This window comes from Odocoileus virginianus, chromosome 22, assembly GCF_023699985.2.
Source record: "Odocoileus virginianus isolate 20LAN1187 ecotype Illinois chromosome 22, Ovbor_1.2, whole genome shotgun sequence".
Lineage (NCBI taxonomy): Eukaryota > Metazoa > Chordata > Mammalia > Artiodactyla > Cervidae > Odocoileus > Odocoileus virginianus.
In genome coordinates this window covers 35,090,065-35,107,606 of record NC_069695.1, presented here as the reverse complement: position 1 = coordinate 35,107,606, position 17,542 = coordinate 35,090,065, and the positions used below count along the sequence as shown (strand labels likewise).

The window sequence follows — 17,542 nt, the reverse complement described above, 5'->3', positions numbered from 1 at the left end:
TCATGGTGTTGTTGTGAGGATTAAAGGAAGGGTAATAAGTACTTACATACATATTCGGTGATTTCTATGTGCCAGGCATTATTCTCTAAATGAGGATTAATTAACCTAAAAATTACATGAGTTAAACAAAATGCATTTAGAACAGTATCTGGTACTTAGAAAGTATTCTATTTTATTATATCAGCATTCACAGAACTCTCATATAATGTGCTCCTTTGTGTCTTCTTGAATGTTGGGGTTTCCCACTGTACTCCAACCTACTGAAAAGAGTTACACGGTCAGTCCACGGGTCAAATGACTGCTCTTCCCTCCTCACCCCCTTTGGTCGGCAGTCATTGCCAAAGTTCTCCTTACAGCTAGGTTACCGTGGATGCCTTTCAGCAACACCCTCTCCTCCTCCGGGCTCTTTGTTGTCAAGACAACACTCCATCTCCTCCGCCTTCTTTTCCTACATTTTCCCAGAGTCAGAAGGCTTTGGAAGAAATTAAAAATAACTTCTTGAAAAATGTGGAGTCTCTGATGCCAGAATTACCAGCTTCTACTTTCACCCGGAGATGAACCTGGATACACTGCCAAGAGAAAAACAAATCCACCCAAATGGGGCAAAGGCAGGAGAATAATAATGTACCCAAATCAGAAATTCAAGTAGAGACTCCTTTCACAGTGATAAAAGGAACTGTCTTTGACCTTTCTAAATAAGCTTTAATTATGTATTTAAAAAATTCTTGGATGTTGGGAAGAAAAAAGAATCACTATTTGTTAATATCAAGAACAAAAAGATTTTAATGAAAGGAAAAATTTCATGAATATGAAGTTCCCACCTTAGTTATCTTACATTGTGATAAATCCCATATTTCAAAAACATAGATGATGTAGCGACACTTGCTTCCAAAAGGATGATTTATGCAGGTTAATCTTGTTAGGAAAACTTGCATATTATAAAATAAGCTGTTTCTTTGGCCACAATAATCTTGATCTAATGTTGCAGAGAGGAACTGACACTTTTCGGGGAGGCTTAAGAAATAAGTCGGATGTTCTCTACCTGACTTACTATAAAGACAGACCCCTGACATATCACTTAGGTAGACGCCTTTTCAAGTTCCAGTTCCACTTCCACTTCCACAGCTCAGAATTTCTCTCATCCTTGTTCTGGATTGTAGCATTAACTTTTCACTTACTTCTATCCATTAAGTACAGCTTCCCTCTAGTCTATTTTCTATGCTGCTGTCCATATGAATTTCCTTAAATACAAAGGGCTTCCCAGATTATTCAGGACAAAACAGTCTAAATTCCATAGAAGAGATAACACTCAGCAGAGGTGAAGACTTAGTTAGCATGGTCTAACAGGTTGCCTCTGGCCTGGCATCCCAGATTGACTCTTATTGGCGATGCATTTTTCTCATCAATAAAGAGGATAGTATTTGCTTCATAAATTGTGAGAAAAAAATAAAATAATGCATGAAAAGTGCTTGGCCTAATTCTAGGTTCCAGTACATGCTTCTTGTGATTTTGATGATGATGTGGTGATAATGATGGTGATGGTGGTGATAATGATGGTGGTAGACGGTAGTGATGATGGTGATGGTGATCTGGTCCCTGAACATCTTTGAGTTCTAGTCTCATTACATCTTCATGACTAGTTTACATTTCCAGAGATTTCTGATATTCATTTCTCCCTGATTTGTTTATACTGTCCTCTCTCTATAAATTCTCCTTTCCCCAACCTTCTATTTAAGGCATATTATTTTAAAAATTATTTTAAAAGTTTTTCCTAGTGCTTCCATCTTCACATAGTATTTTCTCACTCCTCCTCCATAATATATGTTCTGTATATACGACTCCTAACTGTATTTCAAGGAAACTCTACATCTAGGGACTCTGGACAGCCATTATCTTTGCAACGTCAAGTACAGTGTCTGATTTTCAAATAATAGAAAAAATATATTGGTTTCTTCCCTCAGTTCCTGGTACAGAGCTCCTAATATCCTTATAATTTCCTAAGTGATAAGAATACTAGGTGCATCTTTCATTCTAATATATGGTTTTGTTCTTGGTTCTGATACCAAGCTCCTAAGTCCTTTGGAATTTTCTGGGTGATGGGAGTTTTGATTTAATGAAGTGATGCTTGGTGGATTCCCGTGTAGCTTTGGGGTGGAGGCTGGTCACCAGAAAGATTGAAGCTTGAAACTTTTACCCCACCGCTATCTTCCAGGTGATAGCAGAAAGCAAAGAGGAACTAAAGAGCCTCTTGATAAGGGTAGAAGAGAAGAGTGAAAAAGCTGGCTTAAAACTCAACATTCAAAAAATGAAGATCATGGCATCCGGTCCCATCACTTCATGGCAAATAGATGGGGAAAAAAGTGGAAACAGTGACAGATTTTATTTTCTTGGGCTCCAAAATCACTGCAGATGGTGACTGCAGCCATAATATTAAAAGACGCTTGCTCCTTGGAAGAACAGCTATGACAAACCTAGATAGCGTATTAAAAAGTGGAGACATCACTTTGCTGGCAAAAGTCTGTATAGTCAAAGCTGTGTTTTTTCCAGTAGGCATGTACGGATGTGAGAGTTGATCATAAAGAAGGCTAAGCACCAAAGAATTGATGCTTTCAAACTGTGGCGCTGGAAAAGACTCTTGAGAGTCTCTTGGGCTGCAAGGAGATCAAACCAGTCAATCCTAAAGAAAATCAACCCTGGATATTATTGGAAGGACTGATGCTGATGCTGAAGCTCCAATACTTTGGCCACCTGATGAGAAGAGCTGATTCATTGGAAAAGACCCTGATGTTGGGCAAGATTGAGGGCAGGAGGAGAAGTGGGTGACAGAGGCTGAGACGGTTAGATAGCATCATTGACACAATGGATATGAGTTTGAGCAAACTCCAGGAGGTAGTGAATGACAACGGAGCCCAGCATGCTGCGGTCCATGGTGTCACAAAGAGTCAGACATGATTTAGTGACTGAACAACAATCCTTCATGAGAGGAACTGAAGATTGAGTTAATGACTGACCATGCCTACATGATGAAGCTTTCATAAAAATCCCCAAAGTATGGGGCTTGGAGAATTTCTGGGGTGGTTAACACCTTCATGTGCTGGGAGGATGTTGTATCCCAACTCCACAGGAAGAGAAGTGCCTGTGCTTGGAGTTCACCCATGTATCTCTTCATCTGGCTGTTCATCTATATCCTTTATCTTATTCTTTATTATACAATAAACCAGTAAACACATGTGTTTTCCTGAGTGCTCTGAGCTGTACTAGCCAATGACTGAACCTGAGGAGTGGTCGTGGGAACCTCCCGTTTGTAGCTGGTACATCAGAAGCACAGGTGACAACCTGTACTTGCAACTGGCACGTGAAGTCGAGGTGGGAGCAGTCTGTGAGACTGAGCCCTTAAGCTGAGGGCCCCGACACTGACTCCAGGCAGTCAGAATGGCTTGGTGCTGCAAATCCGTACATTTGGTTATCAGCCTGTAACAGGGAAGAACAAATCTGACTCCATATTAGATCTGTTCCTTTTGCTTTTGTGTTTTGTTGACCTGTGCTTGTCATGCTAGTTCTGTATCTTTTGTAAAATAATGCTCCCGATAGCCTGAAATATACAGGACAGCCTATTCTCAAGGATCTGATCTTTAAAAGTCCATTCATATAGAGATTAAAAAGTTCAAAACAGAATAGCATTTGTTTTATCGTAGGTTTAAGGAACATTGTGACCTGACCTACATGTACAGTTGCAAGAATAAAGGATTCCAACACCAAGAAGTTTGCAACCACCAACCTCATCCTTCCCTGGCCTTTAAAAGTGCTTTGCTGAAACCCTTTGAGGATCTTGGGTTTCTTTGGGAGCACAAACCCTTGTGCACAAACTTAGTCTCCTTGCATGGTCCTGCAGTAAATCTTTCTTTGCTTCAAACTCTGATGTTTTGGTTTGTTTGGCCTCACTGTGTGTCGTGCACACAAACCTGCAGTCTGTAAAAAGTGTTGTGGGTACAGTAGTATTGTGAGAATAAGGGAAAAGTGCATTTTTCTTACACTGACACATATAAATTCAATCTGAGTGCTTTTATTTTTAATAAGTGAGAAAATGGATGAACATTAGAAATCTCAAGTGAGCAAGGCTATAGAACATATTGGACCAAGACTTTTATGGAAAACTTTGGACTTACAGGTTCAAGAATCAAAGGATCTCCCAGTTTAGTATTTCTTTGAGTGGGACTGAAATTTCATAAAGAAAATTCACCTTTTTGTCACCATCATTCATCAGATATGCTCGAAAAGAATCCTCACATTAAATTAAATAATTACATAAAGAGCCTCACAGATTTGTTGTGCTTAATTTTAGAGCTGTGCTGTCCAATAGGAAAGCACTTGTCAAATGTGACTATTAAATAATTTAAACTACTTAGCATTAAATAAAATTAGAAATACTGTTACTTAGTCAAACTAGTCTTATTTTGAGTGCCCAGCAGCCACATGTGACTATTAGTTACTGTACTGGACGGTGCAGACACAGAACATTTCTAACACCACAGAAGTTTCCATTGAATAACACTCCTCTAGATTTCTGCCATCTCCACTACACCTAAAGGCTAGGTTACAGTCAATATCAATCATCCTCTGCCATCCTTATACAAGCAGAAATTTCTTTTGAATGAAATTCAAATAATAATGATTGGGAAGTATATTCAATTCAGAATATTATGGTGTTTTCTATCAAAGTCAAGCCATTCCAGATTTCACCATCTGGCACTTTCTTAGAGTACAATTATAAAAATGTGCCTGCACTCTCCCATTTGGTAGGGGACTTTTAATTCGAAACATCAGTTGTGAAGATAGATATAGATATGTAGGTAAAGGAATTAAAAAACTCTCCCATTCTAACACTAGTTGAATAATGCCTTATATTCGCACCCTTAGATTATCTCAGCTAGTTCATAGCAGAACCCAGGCATTCTGACTCTTAAGCCAAGATCCGTTTCTCTACCCCATGCTGCTTACACATGTTCTAATTACAAACTGGAGCAGCGGAGCACGTGTGGCTCTAGGTAAGCCATATTTATGCCTTCTTAAGCTTTAGAAGTATCAGAGCAGAAATAAGCTGGTGTGTTTGTCACGCTTCTCAAATTTTTTTTTTTTTTCCAGAATGACTATCCTTGTCTACACTCATAGACATCACAACAATGAAAAACGCTGTATATATGTTTATTTTGTTATGATATTTTAAATAGTTGGGTACAATTTTTAAAGCCTTTGCCACACATTTCCAGGTTGACCGCCTCCCCCACAATGTATCAATTTTTACTCTCAGTAGCAGAACATTGGATATTATTACTGTCTCTCCTCCTTCTGCTTCTTTTAAACAAATTGCTAAAGATTAAAATATTTTATTTAATTTGTAAATATTTAAAAAATAATAGTGAATATAACACCAAAACATGAATCCATGAAAGAAATAATTGATACGTTGGACTTCATTAAAATTAAAAATGTTGCTCTGTGAAAGACAATATCAAAAGAACCAGAAGACAAGCCAGAGACTGAAAGACAATATTTGTAAAAGACACATCTTATAAAGGTTTGCCATGCAAAATACACCTAATGACCTAAATGGACATCTCACCAAAAAAGATATACAGATGGCAAACAGGCTTATGGAAAATGTTCACATCATATGTCATCAGGCGAATGCAAATTAAAACAATAATGAGATACCACCACACATCGAATAGAATGGCTAGAGACAGAACACTGACAACAAATGTGGAGATGTGGAACAACAGGACTCCTCATTTCTTGCTGGTAGTAATTCAAGATGGTAAAGTCACTTTGAGAGTGACAAAACTAAACATACTCTTAGCATATGTTCCAGTAATTGCACTCCTTGTTATTTACCCCAAAAAAGCTGAAAATTTCTGTCCACACAAAACCCTGCACATAAATGTTTATAGCAGCTTTATTTGTAATTGCCCAAACTTGGAAGCAACCAAAATGTCCTTTAGTAGGTGAATGGATAAATAAACTGTGATACATCCAAACAAATGGAATGTTATTCGGGGCTAAAAAGAAATGAGCTTTCAAGCCATGAAAAGACATGGAGGAGACTTAAATCCCTATTAGGAAGTGAAAGAAACCAACCTGAAAAAGCTGTATACTGTATGATTCTAACTAACTGATATTCTGGAAAGGGCAAAACTATGGAACAATAAAAAGTTCAATGGTTTCCAAGATAAGGTGGGGGTGAGGAGGGGTGTGTGTGGAGGGGAAGAAGAGATAAATAGGCAGAACACAGAGGATATTTAGGGCAGTGAAATATTCTGTATGATATTATAACAATGGAAATACAAATATATATATATATATATAGGTATTTATCTTTATACCTTTGTCCAATCCCATAGAATCTTAGAATTCACCAAAAGTGAATCCTAAGGTAAACTTTGAACTTTGGGTGATTATTATGTATCAGTGTAGGTTGATCTTTGATAAAATTGTTTTTACCATTCTCTTGCTCAGTGCTGATAATGAGGGAGCCAGTGCAGATGTAGGGATGGGAAGTGTATGGGAAATGTCCGTACCTCCTGCTTAAACCTGTTGCAAACCTAAAACTGCACTGAAAATAAAGTAATAAAATAAGTGCTGTTCTCTTTCTTATTAATTTATGAGATTTTATTATATGTTATAGATGCTCATCTTCTTTTCTTTCATGTGTGTTGCAAATATTGGTTCTAGTTTGCTTTTTATCATTTAATTTTGTTTATAGCATTTTCCAGAAGTAATACATTTTTATACAACCATTTCTTTATGATTTCTGCCTTTGAAGGTGTATTGTACTATCTCAAGTTCTCTATTTCCTTTCGCTACTTTGATGGATCCACATTTTATACTGGAATCATCAATCTATCTGCTATTTTTTTTTCATATGAGAGTACATAGAGGAAAGTGCTTCTTCGGAGTACAATTTTTCCCCAAACAAACCCAAATTATTAAGTTTTAGATGTAAAATACCATTGTTATTTAAACAAATAATTTAAAATTTTAAAATATAAGTGAAATATTAAAATGATGTCAATGGTGAACATTTTATCATGTAAATGCCAGGTAGAGGGGAATTACATAACAATGATATCACTCTAAAATGTATCAAGGTAATACTATCATGAAAGTGAAACTAGCTGATTGTACCTATTTATATACCAAAAATGTAACAAATTGTTTGCTCCTAGCAATGCATTTACTCTTTTCCTATCAGATACTGGGCCACACACTGTATAATTCTTGGGGAGTTTAATCATTACTGATGAAAACATCTATTGCTTGTTGAACAAAGTCAATATCCTTTATAATAAGCTCTGAGTAGACCATAACAAACACACTTATTGTTACTGATTTGTAAATGCTATTAATGGAATTAATGAAAGTTGGGAGGAAATATCTGAAAATCATACCACTTACTAGAAATTTTCCATTTCTTTCTAAAAACATTGGCCTTTGACTACATAGCTTAGAGCTTTCTAATGAAGTCTGTCTCTCTCTCTGAATTAATCATCATTGCCATTATAATCACTATCATTATCATGATTGTGATGCCATTACTTTTTTTCATTTTAAATATTTAAGAATATTTTTAAAAAGTCTAATTTTTTTCATACAAAAAAATTACATGGTTGTCAATTATAAAACCCACTTTGATGAAGTCATAGGTTTAAAAATAGCAACTCCTAAAAGTGGAATATCTAGCTGATATTGAATCATCATTCATTGGCTTTATCTTCATCTATTTCAGAGATTTTGTCTTAGGGACCAAAAATTTCCATTAGTTTTATTGAAGAGGCTATAATAGTCAATATGATTCTTCTTTATCATGACTCCGTTGAACATGTTTCTTTAATAGAGGTAAATGTTTGTAGATAATTAGCTATTTGTCTGAGAGGCTAGGGATCTCTAGCAATTAGAGATTAAATGTTAAGATGCTCTCAATCATTCAAAATTAACAGTAAAGCATGATTTAAACATGGGTTGACACAAATGATCAAAACATCTGCAAAATTTCTAACTTAAAGCAAGAACATAAAAAGTCATTTTGCTCTTAAGAATATAAGTGTTCCCTACAGCTATTATGAAAAACAGTGTGGAGGCTTCTATAAAAACAGAAAATAGAGCTACCATATGATTCAGCAGTCCCTCTTCTGAGAATATATCCAAAAGAAAGTAAGCCAGTAATGGAAAAGATACCTGTGTTCCCAAGTTCATTGCAAGATTATTCGTGATAATCAAGACATGGAAACAAATGTATGTTAACAGATGACTGGAAAATGCAATTGTGATGTATACATAAAAGGAGTACTATTCAGCCTTAAAAAGGAGTAAGATTCTGACGTTTGCATCAAAACAGATGAATGTAGAAGACATTATGCTAATGAAATAAGCCAGACACAGAAGGAAAACTACTGTAGGATCTCACTTATAATGTGGACTCTAAACAATGTAAACACATGGAAGCAGATATTAGAATGGTGGCTACCAACCATTGTTGGGTGGGGGAACCAGGAGATGTTGGTCAAATGGTACAAAGTGGCACGAATATAGGATGAACTAGTCTAGAGATCTAATGTAAGGCCTGATGAACAGAGTTAATAATTCTCTATACTATGTAACACAAATTTGCTAAGAGAGTAGATTTCAGGAACTCTCATCACACACACAAAATGGTAACTATTTGAGCAGAAGATATGTTAATTAGCTTGACTGTAGCAATCATTTCATTACATACATGTATATCAAGTCATCATGTTGTATACCTTAAATATATACAATTCTTATTAAATATTTAAAAGAAGTTTTCATCTTATGGACCTCTCAGTTACAATAACTTTAAAAATGGACATGTACACATGGTTTAGTGCCAAGTGTATAAAAATCACAAAAAAATGGGTACATTTTAACACACTTCTAGCCCTAATGTATAAGCTAGCTGATATCTTAGCCCAAAACAGGAAGAACTGAAGTAAATTCAATTAGAGGAATTTGTTTTCATTTCAATTAATAGAAAGAAACTATCCATGCCTTACCATGGACTTGAAACTTGGAATAGTGGAATGATAATACTTTTTGTTAATTTCACCTCATCCACGCTATACTGTCTCTCTTCTTTTTTATATAAAGGTTTAACCTATTCTAATACTGAAGGAAAGAAGAAAGCTTGGCTAAGAGATCATTCACACTTTTATCTTGTGTCTATTTTTCTTTTCTTATGTTTTCTGTCTCTCTCTCTCTCCCTCTTTCTATCTCAGATATTCCCAGTATTAAGAATTTCACACTTTAAAATATTTTACCAGGTACCATCTTTCACCAACTCTTGGTAATTTCCTATTTTTAAGTAACAACTGAGGCTTGTGAAAATATTTTGGAGGACATGCTCATAGCTTGTTTTGTATTCAAAGCAACCAAGGGAAAAAGGAAAGAAAGAATTCGGATTCAAGCTTGGACATTGTACAAATGCTACAAATGTGCTATTATAATGCTTTTGATATTTGTTATCATGGAAATAGTTCCCCTTATTTGCAATCATGGCAAAAAAATTGTTTTGAATAATTATGACCTCTTGTTCAAATTTAGAAGATGGTCTGAATGGATGAAAACTAGAGAGACTTAGAAAATAGCAATGAAAATCACAGTACATAAAAGAATTTTAAAAAATCTAAATGTTCCTTTTTAAAGAAAGGGTGGTATAAGAGTAACCTTGGCATAATTTATTGGCTTTTATCCCAATCAGTACAAATTAGTGGCAATCAATTGCTTTTAGCTATGAAAGTATTTTTTAAAACCTCTGCTATATGAAAACACTCCAGTGAATATCCCTGAGTAATACTGGGTCCTGCTAGTTTTAGCAGGGGTTTGTCTCTGAAGCTGCCAAGACAACTTTGTTCTAAGAGGAGACAAGTTGTCTAGGTTAGCCCTTAACTAAAAAATGAAAGTAAATCCTAATGTCGTACGAGAAAGCTAAACATCAAACAACTGCAGAAACAAGAAATCAAAACAAATCATAAATTTTCTTCTTTAACTTGCTCTGCACATATCCAAGCCTCCCTCTTTGAAGCAAGCTGCTTGGATGATACGTAAACAACGCAAGGAGGAGGCGCCCATGCTCTGGGAATTGATGCTTCACGGAGCCACACTGAAGTGTTTACATTCTGCTCTTACCAGCCTCTAAGCAAAAGAGTTCATTTTCTACTCCCTGTAATACATTTTCTTCTATTTTTAAATCCTCTAAGATGCATATGACCACCGTGTCTGAAAGAATAGAATATTAATGGATATAAAATATGTTGTAAAAATTATAGATAAAACTGAACTCTTGATGATGAATGAGGCTGGTAGTAATAGGAAGAAAGGAATAGAAGCCCAGACAGAATAAATACAGTGAATAACAGGCTGGAGAACTTGGTTCTATGGCTCCATTAGTATAAGAGACAAGCAGCTCTGGGCTAATGCCACTAATAAGGTGTCCACTAAGAAAAGTGGACCATTTTCAAAGAAGGAAACACTTTACTCTGTTTTACATTGATCTGAAGACGCTAACTGCATTCTTATTACTTTCTTTCTAGTTTTCTTTCTTTTACTTGCACACACACGCTCACTCACACTACCAAAGAACTATAAAAATTCACAATGTTCCAAACTTTCAAATTAAAAACAGATGCAATCAGAGGTGGGGGGAGTCGGGGTAGGGGAGACAGGAGAAATCTGCCCTGTGTCCATGTGGGGGTGGGGATGGGGGTGACAGTGAAATTCTACCCGGCAAGTTATGCCATTGCAACAGAAGAAGTAAGAGGTCAGTTTCATAGATTCAATTAAACCTTACCTGGTTTTGTAGTTAAATGCAGCAGCATGCCCCTAATTCTTCCTCTAAAGCATTACATATGCTGAAAGCTATAGTATTTGACCTTACACACTTCCACAGAAGAAACTCCTAAGTAACCTTCAACTTCAATAAAACGCTGTGTTCATTCTTCCCCTTGTTCTCAACACACAGCAATCTAATACACCTCATCATGTGGTCCGTTACCATGGCAGCAATGAATCCAGCTGCTGAAATACAAAAGACTGACAAAAAGTTGCTTTTTCCCCCTCCACCCACCCTGACAAAGTCAGATTTTTTTTTTTCCTGTATGACAAGTCTAATTTGAATATCTTTCTGTTGCTGACTCAACTTTGCGGACAAGGAAAAAAGAAAAAGAAAAATGAGTAAAAAGATGCAAGAAAAAAAGGGCTCCCAGAAAATGTAAACCAACTAATGAAATAACAATATGCATTTTTAAGATGCTGCTAATCCCTTGAAAGACTGATGATTATCTACTACTTCTGCGGACCAAATATTTTAAAATGTCAGTTACTAACTCAGTAGGAAATGCAGCATTAATCTCCCAGCATCTTTTAAAATATTTTTAAAAATACATGAAATGATTCAGTAAATAGAGATGCTGAGAAACACTACATTAGTCTATGAAGGGCTAGTCTCAAAGTATTTTCCTAGGGGAAACTCCTAATTACAGCTCAGAGGTGGGAGGTAACATTCTTCATTTTCTTTTCATCAAGACCCTGTGTTTATCTGTTATTTAAACAGATTAGATTTCAGTTCTATTTAAAATGCTCATAGATTTGGATCTAGGGTGGCAGAGCCTACTAGAATTACGCAAACTGTATCTGGGGGCTCTATATTAAGATTAAGATATGGGGTTGGCACAATATTAACTCTGAGCAATCCAGGGATCCCCCTCCCCCAGACCAATGGTTACATAATTAAGATTGAAGGATTCACCTTCATTTTCTTCCCAGTATTTTAAGGAAGGCTGACGGGAGGAGTCCTGAGTGGCTGGGGCTTCACCTCATTTCAGCTGCGGTTCCTCCCTCCCACCACACGACTCTGAGCTCTAGCCAGAGACGGCTTTGTCCCTCAGGCCTCGCATTGCCACCCTGCTGCTTCCACAGCCTTGCTTACTGCCCATATTTAGTTCATATTTCATAATACTGTGTTTACATATCTAACTTCACTTTTTAGATATGGACTCTCCTAGGAAAGGGAGCTGTGTCTTTTTCAGATTTCTACGCCAGTCATCAGCTTTGGCACAATGAAGGGGCTCAGGGACAATTTATTTTCTGTTTTTTAAAATTAAAATAGGGTTGATTTACAATGTTGTGTTAGTTTCTGGTGTAGTGCAAAAATGATTCAGCTACACACACACACACACATATTCTTTGCCATTATGGTGTATTGAAGGATATTGAATATAGTTCCTTGTGCTATACAGTAGGACTTTGTTGCTTATATATTTTATATATAGTAGTTTGTATAACCCCAAACTCATAATTTATCCCTCCCCAGCTCTGGCAACCACATTGTTTTCTATGTCTGTGAGTCTGTTTCTGTTTTGTCAATAAGTTCATCTGTGTCATATTTTAGATTCCACATATAAGTGATATCATATGGTATTTGTCTTTCTCTTCCTGACTTATTTCACTTAGTGCGATAAGCTCCAGGTCTGTCCAGGTTGCTGCAAATGGCATTATTTCATTCTCTTTTATGGTTCCACTGTATATATACAGCATCTTTATCCATTCATCCACGGACATTAGTTTGTTTCCATGTTGTGGCTGTTGTAAACAGTGCTGCTGTGAGCACTAGGGTACATGTATGTTTTCAAATTAATTTTCTTCAGATAAACGCCCAGGAGAAGGATTGCTGGATGCTATGGCAGCTCTACCGTTAATATTTAGGAACCTCTATAATGTTCTCGATAGTGGCTGCAACAATTCATATTCCCACCGACAGTGCAGGAGGGTTTCCTTTTCTCCACACCCTCTCCAGCATTGTTATTTGTGGATGTTTTCATGATGCCCATTTTGACTACTAGGTACAATGGCGGTAACTCACTGTAGTTTTGGTTTGTATTTCTCTAACAATTAGCAATATTGAGTATCTTTCATGTGCCTATTGGCTGCCTATATCTGAATGTCTTCTTTGGAGAAATCTCTATTTAGGTTTTCTACCCAATTTTGATAAAGTTGTTTTTTATTGTTGTTGTTGCTGTTGAGTTGTATGAGCTGTCTGTATATTTTGGAAATTCATTGTCGGTCTCATTGTTTGCAAATATTTTTTCTCAATCTGCATGTTGTCTTTTCATTTTGTTCAGTGGCTATTTCTTGAACGGATAAAGCAGGACATGAATGTTTTACCTTAGAACAGTGGAGGAGCCCTCATCTCCTCCAGGACTGAGCTCAAAGCTTTTCGTTAAACCCTTACGAGGTCCACAAAAGTTTTTCCTTAATATTCTATGCCACTAATGGACATGAGCAACAGGAGCCGGGAGCTCTTCAGAGGATCAATCATGGAGCTACCCAGTCATGGGTGTGAAACATGGCTCCTGCTCACGCCCGTTGGTGATCTTGGATAGATCATTAACCTCTCTAAACCTGGGTTACTGTAAAGCTCCTACTTTAAAGAAAATGAAATGATCCAGTTCAAGGGAAGCTTCAAACACTGAGCTTGGAAACAAACTAAATGCTCAACAAATGATTGCTAGTACTTTTTAGTAAAAATGTGAATGACTTTTGAGCAAGAGGGACAATGAGAAAGTGTACTGACACCTACCTGACTTTCTCTTGCTGATGAAACTGTTGATTGATTTAAATCAGACTCATACATGCATTCCATAGTATAAGTTAGGGTAATGATGCAGCATGAACATAGAGACCATGCCAGGCAAATACCTAGGTTGCTTATTCTTACCTACAAACCAACAAGGGGGGGGGATAACCAGTCAAGTGGTTTTACATATTCCCAGGGCAAAACAGGTGGAAGAGGGTTAAACTTGGGAGTCAATTAAAAACCTTTTAAATATGAAAAAAAAAAACACAGTAAAGAAAGCAGTTCATTTTGATACTTACATTGGATTCTCAAGAAATGGTCTATATGTTATTAGTATTTTTTTCAAATTAAAATGGAATATGAGAACTTTTATCATAAAAAGCTTGATATTAAAAATTATATACATAGATCTCATCTTAAAACAATTTACCAATGTTGGATTAACAGTAGCTTTTAAAAGATTACCCTGAAAGCAGTAGTGAACACAACATTGTAAATCAACTTACTTCAATTAAAAAAAGAAAAGATCGCCTCGATCTGTAACAAGGGCTTTAAACTGCTCACCAATACAGACTTTTAGCTGTTTTTCTTCACAGTCATCTAACTCAGGAAATTACCTGACACCAAAGCCAACTGCATCAGAAAATTAGCATCAAAATCCCTTTGAAGACTTATAGTGCAAAGCAGCAGTCAGGGGTTAATAAAAAATCCCGAGAGAGAAAAAAACTTTCATTGCAGGAAGTTGCCAGAAAGGATAAAAATGAATGTTGCACATTGCAAGATTTCTCTAACATTAGAAAAAAAACAGCCCTACAAGAAAATTGGTAGAGATTATTAAAATAGCTTTGGCACTGCTACAACTCTGAAAAATCCTTAAGTGCTGTGACTCCTGACACACAATTCTATAAGCACAAGCAAAGAAGCAGGAAGCACGTCCATTGGAGAATTCAGCACCCGCTAATCCTCTTCAGGGCAGTTGATGAAGGCAAGACCAAAAGGACCACCGTTTGAATAATTCATTTCTCTGGGAGTCCTTACCGTGTGCCTTTTCCCCACTAGGAATTGGTTATGTATCTAATTGTTTTTCATTGTATAAGTTTTAAGAGTTTTATGTAGTGGGTTGTCCAAAAAGTTCATTCACGTCTTTCTGTAAGATGCTATGGAAAAACCCGAACGAACTTTTTGGCTGACCCAAGAGTTAATGTAGACTGCTGCTAGAGCATTCAGTATGATTAGCAAACGTCCTTTGTCAGGGGCTAAAGCAACCTGTTTGATTGTCTCTCTTTAAGATGTCAGTATATTTGGTTTTGCCAGGTTTTAAATCCCCTTTGCAAATATTAATGTCTCACTCAGTGTGAACAAAATTTGTAACATAATCCATGCTGGTGTGACCCACTTAATTTCATATGAAGAATTCAGTCACCTAGGGGGATAGCTTTTGTGACTTCATGCACAAAAGGCATTGAAATACTGTACTTCAGAAAGTCAATTTGCTAAACCATGGACCCAGGGACTTGGGAGGAAGCTTATAGGGTTACTTGCTTCACTGATCTCTCTTCAGACAGGAGGGCACCTAATTTACCAAACTCAAAGTAATAATATAGGCTCAGAGGTCACAAGCTTGAATTAACACATTATTGACCAAAAGATTTTTGCAGAAACGAAAGTCTGTGGTGTTAACATGTCTCTGGTCAATAACGGGTGAAACAGCATCATTACAAAAAACTGGTTGTTAACGTCAATGAAATTAAAACAGGACAAACCAATTTGAACCTCAACAAGAGTGATTTTTTTTCAGGTCACATTTTGAAACTGTTATTTATTTTATAATACCACAAAGTGCTTTATTGTTCAGTCACTGGTTTAAATCAAATGAGAAAACTTGCTAACAGCAACCACAAAGTGATTGTGATCTATTGAATAGTTTTGGCAAGCACAGTGTTTCTTGGGCTGCTCTGAGCAGCTGACCTAAAAAATATTAATCGGATTAGTATCTATTCTACTCACGAAAATTTCTTATGAAAGAACACTCTTGCAAGCCATTTCAATTTATATAAATCAATATCAAGATAGTCTCTTTGACCCTTAAGATGTTTTCAAAACATGTACTCTTCCTTTGAATTGTACTAATCTTGCTATAAATAATAAGGATGTCTTTGTGTTTTTCTACTGTTGACGCATCACAGAAAATGCCTCCTTTTTTAAATAGCACTGTGAAATGAATGCCTATGTTTTCTGCAGATAACTTATTTGTAAAACTGGAATTGTTTTGCCATGCTCACTTAGGAAAACTTATTCCCAAATTTCTGTTGTTTGCTTTTCATCTCTCTCTAAAATTCATAATTATATAATTATATTCAGGATTTTTCCTTAATGAAAAATCTCCTTGGTTTTTAAACTTAATAATAAAAAGTTATACTTGCCCATATCACAGGTTCAAAGTATAGAAGTTAAAAAGTGCAATTTATGAAATAATCTTAAACACATATAATTCAGCTATCTGAAGTAACAAATACCAATGTTTTGATGTACTTCTTTAACACAGTAAATATCTTGGATAATGTTGAAAATTGCTTTCTATTGCTTAATGAAAGACACATACAATAAACATGCAATCATATTATGTATTCTTTGAAAATATTTTTTGACAGTTGCATAAAATTCTGCTATTTGGATGTATCAGAATTGATTTAGCCATGCCTTATTGTCAAGTATATTTTTAGTCTTTTCCAGGTTTTTTATTATAAGCAATATACCTTTGCATATGAACTTTGATCCCATCTTGGGTTATTTCCTTAGAATGGATCCCTTAGAATGGAAGGAAGATTATTGGTTTAAGTTAGAAAGTCTAAGGATACAATTTTAGAATTGACAGGATCCATACATATAATTTGGAGAAGGAAATGGCAACCCACTCCAGTATTCTTGCCTGGAAAATCCCATGGACCGAGGAGCCTGGCGGGCTACAGTCCATGGGGTTGCAGAGTCAGACATGACTTAGCAACTAAACCACTACCACCATCACCACCATACATATAATTTAGCATAATGCTTCCTTTTATAGAAGAGAAAACTGAGCCTCAGTGAGATGCCAGGGCTGGCTCAGAGTCTCACTGTGAGTTCTTCTGGTGCTAGAATGGAAACTGGGCTCTTTCTGATCTGCTTTCCTTTCTGTCATTTCACCATGTGTGCATGTATGCATGCATGCTAAGTTGCTTCCACTGTGTCTGATTCTTTGTGACCCTATGGACCATAGCCTGCCAGGCTCCTCTGTCCATGGGATTTTCCCAGCAGGGATACTGGAGTGGGTTAACATTTCCTCCTCCAGGGGATCTTCCAGACTCAGGGATTGAACCCTCATCTCCTGTGTCTTTACTTTGCAGACGGAGTCTTTACTGCTGAGCTACCTGGAAAGCCCACCATGCTGATCCTGAATGGCACTTCACCTCTGAGGGGCTCCGTCCTACATATTACCTGTGAAACTCCATGAATGTGCTCTGAGCCCAAGTCAGGAATGGGAGTTACTTGGTGGTGGGTGATGCTAGTTGTTGTCAGGGTCAAGCCACATGGCAGTATCTCTATAGCCACTTTCCGCTGAATGCAAAACAGAGTGGACACTGAGAAGAAGCAAAGAGTCTCCCAGACCCAAATCTGTCCTGAGAAAAACAAACTGGAAAAGGCTTCCAAGAGAGTTGAGAGGACTCATAAAATCAGTGAGTTCAAATTGATATAAAATGTAGACATGCTCTTTGATGGGGCCCACGTTCTTTTATGGTCCTGTATTCTGTCAGAAGAGCAGAAGAGCTGCGTGACTGTATGAATGCTAGATTGTCAGGAAGCTCGGAAAGGAAGGGGAAGAAATATGTGTTTGGTCATCCTCCTTGACAATCCCATATC

General features: G+C 36.7%; 1 protein-coding gene across 26 annotated transcripts in view; it reads right to left on the bottom strand.

Annotated features, from left to right (window-relative positions):
• The window catches only part of DTNA (dystrobrevin alpha), a 419,063-nt gene that overhangs the window by 189,474 nt on the left and 212,047 nt on the right, over positions 1 to 17,542 (bottom strand). The window contains exon 1 of one of the 26 annotated variants that reach the window (XM_070452811.1): positions 10,862 to 11,041. The exons of 24 other annotated variants lie outside the window; for them this stretch is intronic. The gene's annotated coding sequence lies outside the window, so the exon portion shown is untranslated. Of the gene's footprint in view, positions 1 to 10,861; positions 11,042 to 17,542 lie in introns of those variants that run through there. One more of the 26 variants, XM_070452809.1, reaches the window with a different exon arrangement.